We start from the raw sequence: 7,093 nt of genomic DNA, 5'->3' as shown, positions 1-7,093 counted from the left end.
CATTGATACAATTGCGATCATGAATATTTAGTATAACAGATCATGGGAAGAAAAAGAAAGATGATAAACTAATCCTTTTGCACTTATTGCATTCTTACAAGACCTTGCATCATGCATATGATCTGTCTTTTTTGATCATTAATTGAAAACATCCCTTTCATAATCCATGTATTTGGATCATAGGTAACATATCCTTGGTTGAGGTTTCTGAAGAGTCAAATGCGGCATAAAGAGTTTTTTTGGTGCACATTTTGATATTTTTCACATTTTTTTCTACCAAAAAAGAGGCAATATGAGCTTGAGCCATATATCGATATTTCATCATCTTTTTGTCAATTTCTGTGCTGTGGGCAAGCTTGGTGACCCAGATGACCGGCTAAGCACAACCAAAGAAGGTTTTCTGCTGTATTGGCTTTTTCTTGGGAAGTGAAGTTCGCACTAGGCGAATTCTGACCAATAGGCCTGGAAGAAGGCGGAGCGTGGTGAGAGGAGGCGGTAGGAAGGCGATCTCTACCAAGGCACGTTAATTAAAAAGATCTTTATACCTGTGAAGCAGCAGATAAATGGATTGTCAATTTTTTTATTAATGAGTTTCTTTGTATGTGGTGTGTTGTACCTTGAGACTATTGGCACTGGCTTAAAAAGGACTTGCACAAATGTATAGTTGTTGCAAAGTGTGGATCATGTGCTAGTTAAAAGCACTGATTTAATGTGTTTCCTATCATCATTTGCAATTGTTGCTGAAGCATGAAGATGCTGTTTTTGAATCTTACAGGTACTTCGTTCAAGACACCATTCATTGCTTACATATTGGATGGCATGGGTAATGAATATTTAGGGTAAAGACCTGTATCTGATGCTTGGAGAAATTGTTTACGATCTTTTGGCTTTCAATACTTGCTTTGCAACTTCATGCTATATTTACTTTTAGGTTTAGGTTCGCAGGCCTTTTTTGGTTGATAAACAGCACAATTTATGCAGAAGTGGATGGTAAGGTATGCAATATTTTTAGATCTGTGTGTGGCTTAAGTTTAATCAGCAGCATGACATATAGGTATAATTACAATTGCATTCAAATGATTTTTAAACTATCTTGTCTTGTTTAGGAAATTGGCATAATTAACAGGCCTTGGCATCTTTGGCGACGAATTTATGATTTCTATTTGGGATGATAAGTTGCCTGTATTTTTATTTTATTTTTATTAATAAAAATGATTATTGTGTGCATTTTTTTTTTTGTCCAATGTGAGTTCAAGTATTAAATGTTTATCTGAGTAATGCCAAGTGGAATATTGTTAGATATTGGAAGAGTAGTAGCTTGTAGTTCCTGAAACTTCAACAGCAACTGTTGGAGTGCCACTAATATTTCATTAGTTACATGAGGCAAATCCATATAGTTGCTCACACCCAATGAGCAAGGCAGCAAGTGGGAATGCTCCATGCATGTGTTTACAAAGTCAATAGCAAGACAGCAAGTGGGAATGCTCCATGCATGTATTTACAAAGTCAATATATAGAAATCAAGGATTGCTGAATCATCCTGAACCGAACAGTTCAGGACATTCCGAGCCATTTCGGTGGCAAATCGGGATGGTTCGGCCGAGCAAAATGGCACATTGGAGGAGAGAAAGAGAGTGAAAGAGAAGGAAAGAGAGGAAGAGAGAGAAGAGGGGAGGGAGATGGGACGACGCTGTCAGAGGTTGGTGATGGCCCGTTGAGGCTGTCGAAGGGTCACGGAGGTCTCCGTGGCTTGGCATCGCCTAATAGGATATTTAATCGCGCACGAGAAAGAGAGAGAGAGAGAGCAATGGTATCAGAAAAAGGCACAGCCAATGGAGAGGTTGGTGGAGGGTGCCTGATGGCCTTCCGTGGCCACCAGGCAGTGGAAAATGCATAGGTGGAGCTACGGCCCGTGGAAGAGGGGTGATCGTCTTTATTTACTCATCAACTTTTTTTAAAAACAAAAAAATAATGAATCCATTATCGGCTTTATTGTTTAAGAATTTTTTTTAAAAAATCTAAGAAATAGTGAAGCTGGCAAACCCTTTGCCAGCTTCATTTAAGTAAAATCCTATGAAACAGGGGCGATCGTCCCTGTTTCATGCTCGTGGCACTGGAGACTGTGATTGCACCTTCTGGCAATCCCATCGTCAACTTCACTTAAATAAAACCCTATGAAATAGGGGTGATTATCTCTATTTCACGCTTGCTGCATCGGAGGCCGTGATTGCATCGTTTGGCAACCACGGCAGCCAGTCAGAGATCCTCCGACAGTCTCTTTAGTAGCTTCCCCTTTATCCTTTTCTTTCTCTTCCCTTCCCTCCCTTCTCCCTCCCCTTTCTCTTCTCCTCTTCTTGGTTCCCTTCTTCTCCTTTATGTCAGTTGTCTCACCGGCCAGCCGGCACAAGCTCCAGTATCGAGTCTACTAACCTTGATAGAAATACAATTATGGTCTCATGTAAGAGATAAAATACATGAGATTAAATACATACAAAAAAAGCTTTTTAGCGTGTTTATGATTTGTTATGTAGTACAATAAATTTTTTTTTATAATAACAAACTTGGTCTAAGTTGCACTTTCTTCTCTCTGAAACCCATAATGGATTCTTCACCCTGAGTTCACCACTAGACAATGGACTAATCATATGCGATGAATAGTACATCTGATTGAATTGGAAAGCAAAGATGGTGTGTTAGAGGAGATCGAGGGGAATCGGACGTGGATAGGTCAAATTGGCAGGCCTGTAAATTCTTGATGGCATATGGATGAAGTAATTACCTGATTAGTCAAAGCGATAAATGTGTGTAGTTGGGAATTATGCAATATTTCAAGATACCTATGATGAAACAAAATGAGGGATCAGCAAAACAATTTTGTTAATGATGACAGTGTGAATGACGATGAAGATGATTGGATAGAATTGATACACCAGAAACAAGTCTGATCCAATGTTTCCAGGAAGGTGTTAACAGTTGAGAGATTTGAGCAACTGTGATCTTGACTTATGAAGTGCAACCTGATGAAAGTAATTGTGCAAACAATCATAGGGCTAAACTAGTTGATATAGTCAAATTGAAGCAAAGCAAATTTCATGGATTCAAGTGCTGCCTTGCCAAACCAAAAAATTATTTTAAAAAAGATTTTTTTAGGTTGGTTTTGAGAGTTTTGGTACAGGTTGGCAGGGGTCCATTTCCTATGTTATGTAGGATAGATACCATGTCAGACATGCTCGCCTAATGCTAGCACTTGCCCAGCACAACATGGCATGGTTGGTACGAACTGGCATGGAGTGAGACTTGAATCCTCATCAAGTTTTCTGGCATAGTCAACTTATTGTAATATAGACCGGTATGAAGAAGCATCAACACAACTTTTGCTGGCAAATGTAAGTGATCCATAGGTAAACTGTGCTAAGATAAACTAGCAATGAATTTTATGCATGCATAAACAACAGAAGGATCTGAAGTCATGCAGTGCTGAAGGAAGCCAAGCCGCTAATAATCATCAATGATGGCAACTAAGGAGTCTCCTGGGTGAGTCTCATCACAAGTATCTCAATATGCTGAAGCAACATGCATGCATTTGGTGGAACTAGCCAGTCTGAGTGTTTTGGATATGCCAAGGCCAGGAATGAGACTGGGCTGACTAATTGATGTCGATCATGATTATGTTGTTGTAAGCAAACTGAACCAGTGGATGAATGGCAGTATTGAAGACTAAAAGCACAAATTCTAATGATGGCATTAAAATATGGGCTGTGGAGATATCAGAAATCATATGTTAATGCAAAGTCAATATGGTATGGAAATGCTACGTTTATCCAACAAACCCCATAAGCTAGTAACAAAGAGTTTAGGAAGGGTCCAGGACATGATATGGATACTTAAATTTACATGTGTACAGTCATTTGCTATGGAGGATTGTGAACTAAGGCAGAGATTTAGGTTTGCTGTCTATTAACAACAACTGGAGGTGCTTAAGTTGATGACTTTAAAAATTAATGGCGAATGGAGCAACAACATGTGCACAGAAGAGTGATTGGACACAAAAAAGAATAGCCTAAGAAATACCCTAAATCCTAGGCCCATAACTGAGGCACCATGGGTCCAAGATATGTCCAAAAAGACATTACACAGATTACAAGGATTTGTAAACTGAAAAAGGTGTCATGTTTAGGTTGGAAGAAATGGTGATGGCCTTGGCACCAGAAATAAGTGGGATTTCTTAGTAAACAAATTTGGGCCTTGCAGAATCCATAAACTATCCAAATTCAAGCAAAAAGCAACCATTGCAACAAGTATACTGGGTTACGAGTGATAAATTTCACAATAAACAATATACTGGATTCACTTGTGTCACATACTCAAACTAACAAATTATGCTACAAAGGCTTGTAGCCTTGTACCAATTTTTAGAATATTTGCCTGCACAAGTTTTAGGTATGGTGCCAGTTGAACTCGTGGTTTTAATGTCATTTAGGTCTCCATATTTTGCTTGATTTTGTACAATGGAGCATATTTCCAATGTAACAGATGGTTCAAATTTTGAATAGGGGGTACGTGACTTGAGTTGGGCATTAGTCTACCTTGGTACACATCTAACCCAAAGCAGCTACATGTCTAATATTGGACTTAGATTGAACTAATTCCTTGGATGAGACTCGTGGGTTTGGTTTTTGGTGGGGTTTAGAGTGGGTCTGAGTTTCACTGTCTCGATCTGACTTTTTTTTTTTTCTTTCTCTTTTTTTCTTTTTGTGTAACTTAATTGAGTTGTGCTTGTTAAGTCTAATCGGTGCCGATCCAATTTTGATTAACTACCAGCATTGCTGTCACTGAAATCTAAGATTCGATCGAAACAACTGAAGCGGTGGTGCGTCCTTCTGGAAGAGAATCCTTCAGGACAAGTTCTGGCCGGAATTGGGTCTGATGGGAATTTTCTAATGCTCAAGTCAGAAATTAGAAAAATAGGTAAGAAAAAGTGTAAAAAGATTGTTTGCGTGTACCTTGGAGGTCTCCTGGAGGTCTTTTTGTAGGTGAAGATTGAAAAACTATTTTGGACATATTACGTAGCTGATTTAGATGCGATATGATGGGATTTTTGATCGGAGTTTTCGAGATCGGATAGTTATACCTGCCTTGTTTGTTCCAGAGTTAGCTAAATATCATGGATGCTTTTGAATTTTGAAATGAGGGCACTGGTAGGGTCGGACTAGCTTCATTTGTGGAGGTTTCGACGTGGTCTGATGGAAGCAGATGTCGAAGGAAAGAAACGACTGGAACTAACTGTGTTTAGTAAGATAAAAGCAGTGAAGGCTGAAGTATACCTGCAGTTGAAGAGATCAACCAATTCAGCTGTTAGATCATCTACAGATGTTGGACAGGTGTCAGATGTCAGCCATCGTGAAGGTTGAGAAAAGCCTAAGGCCGAAGTTAGGATCGACTGATCCTGAGTGTTTTGCTTAGGGGGATCACTAGAAGCCTAGGATTGTCAAGAGTCGAAGCTAGGATCGGGAGGTTCTGGATTATGCATTGGATAACTCCAGATGATTCTTGGATAGTACAGAAGAAACATATTCTTTTGGAATCGCACACTTCCATTTCTGACTGCGCTGTGACATTAGCCTTGCATATCATATCATTTGCCCCTTTGTTAATCCATGTCTTCAGCCTAAGTGACAAATTTTTTACCAACACATGCCCCTTACTCTCGAGCTCGGTACGGATGAAGGAAGTACATAAGTTCAGATTTATTGAAAATATGCCGTCCTTCCCACTAAAATGGTGTTTGTGGTTTTTGGACGGAATGAACGGTTATATCAGTGAGTAATCATGATATAGAGGCGGTTGGTAGAATTCAAAAAATAGTATGCCTCATTTTCCGCACAAATCATTAATTGGTCAACTGACGTCTCCTGCACATCAATAAAATCATGCCAAGTATCAATCATTAGACGGTTGGACAAGTTTTGGTATCCAGATAGTTTTGATCTTTATGCCTATAAAAGACAGTTGTATTTTCTACCTTCTTCTTTCATGTTTCCAAACTCTTTCAGGACTCTTTCTTTTTTTCCTCTGATTCTCTTTCCTATTCTGAGAGCTTTCCCAGTCATCGGCAGCTCCTCTTTGGATCGCCACCTTTATTTCTTGCGGAATCACCATCCTCATCTCTTATGTTGTGTCACTACAGGTTGGTATCCTTCTCATCTCCTTTTTTTTTTTTTAAAGTTCAATCACCTTCCTCCTCTTTTTTTGTGTGCTTCTAATGGTAGGTTCTGGGAGTCTTAGTGAGAACTAGTCTTCCGAATCATCTTTTTCTTTTATTTGTTCTCTTTTTTGTAGACGTCCGTCTTGCAACTTTTGTAAGAAGTTTGTTAGTAAGAATAAAACTTGAAACTTTTATTTTACCTACATTCAGAGATTGTGCTATAGTTCGGATTTAATCTGTGTACAATCCTTGTGTTGAGGTATCTCATGGAGATGCTTGTAAAGTGACCATCTCTTTAGGTTTGACCTCACACATTGCCGAAATAGGTGGACTGTGGGTCCTTGAAGGTTAGCCCTCGCTTGTTACCGAAGTTGACGGGCTGAAGATCCTTGAAGGTTAGCCCTTGCTTGTTGCCGAAGTTGATGGGCTGAGGGTCCTTGAAGGTTAGCCCTTCCTTGTTGTTGAAGTTGACAGACTGAGAATCCTTGTAGGTTAGCTCTCCGAAGGTCCTTTTGGGTTAGCCTTCATTTCTCGATCAGTCGAGATTTTCATGGGCATTGGCTCGCTGGAGAGCGAGCACGGCCTTTGGAGGTCCTTATTGGTTAGCCCCCACCTTCCCGAATTGTCGAGGTCTTCTGCCCATATGGGTTGGATCGATGAATATTGGAGGTCCTTATAGATTAGTCCTTACTTTCCGCATGACTAAGATCTTCATAGGCTATCAGTTTGCTAAAAAATGAGCAACCTTTGGGGGTCCTTATAGGTTAACCCACGCTACTTAGCCGTTGAGATTTTTTACCAAAGATTGAAAAAAAAGCCATCGCACCCAAAATTTCTTTTGGAGCTTGGGGCCTTAACAGTTGGTTCTTCATTGGTAGAAGTTGGTTT

This window comes from Elaeis guineensis, chromosome 11, assembly GCF_000442705.2.
Source record: "Elaeis guineensis isolate ETL-2024a chromosome 11, EG11, whole genome shotgun sequence".
NCBI lineage: Eukaryota > Viridiplantae > Streptophyta > Magnoliopsida > Arecales > Arecaceae > Elaeis > Elaeis guineensis.
The sequence above is the reverse complement of the archived record's forward strand: the minus strand, read 5'-3'. Positions refer to the sequence as shown.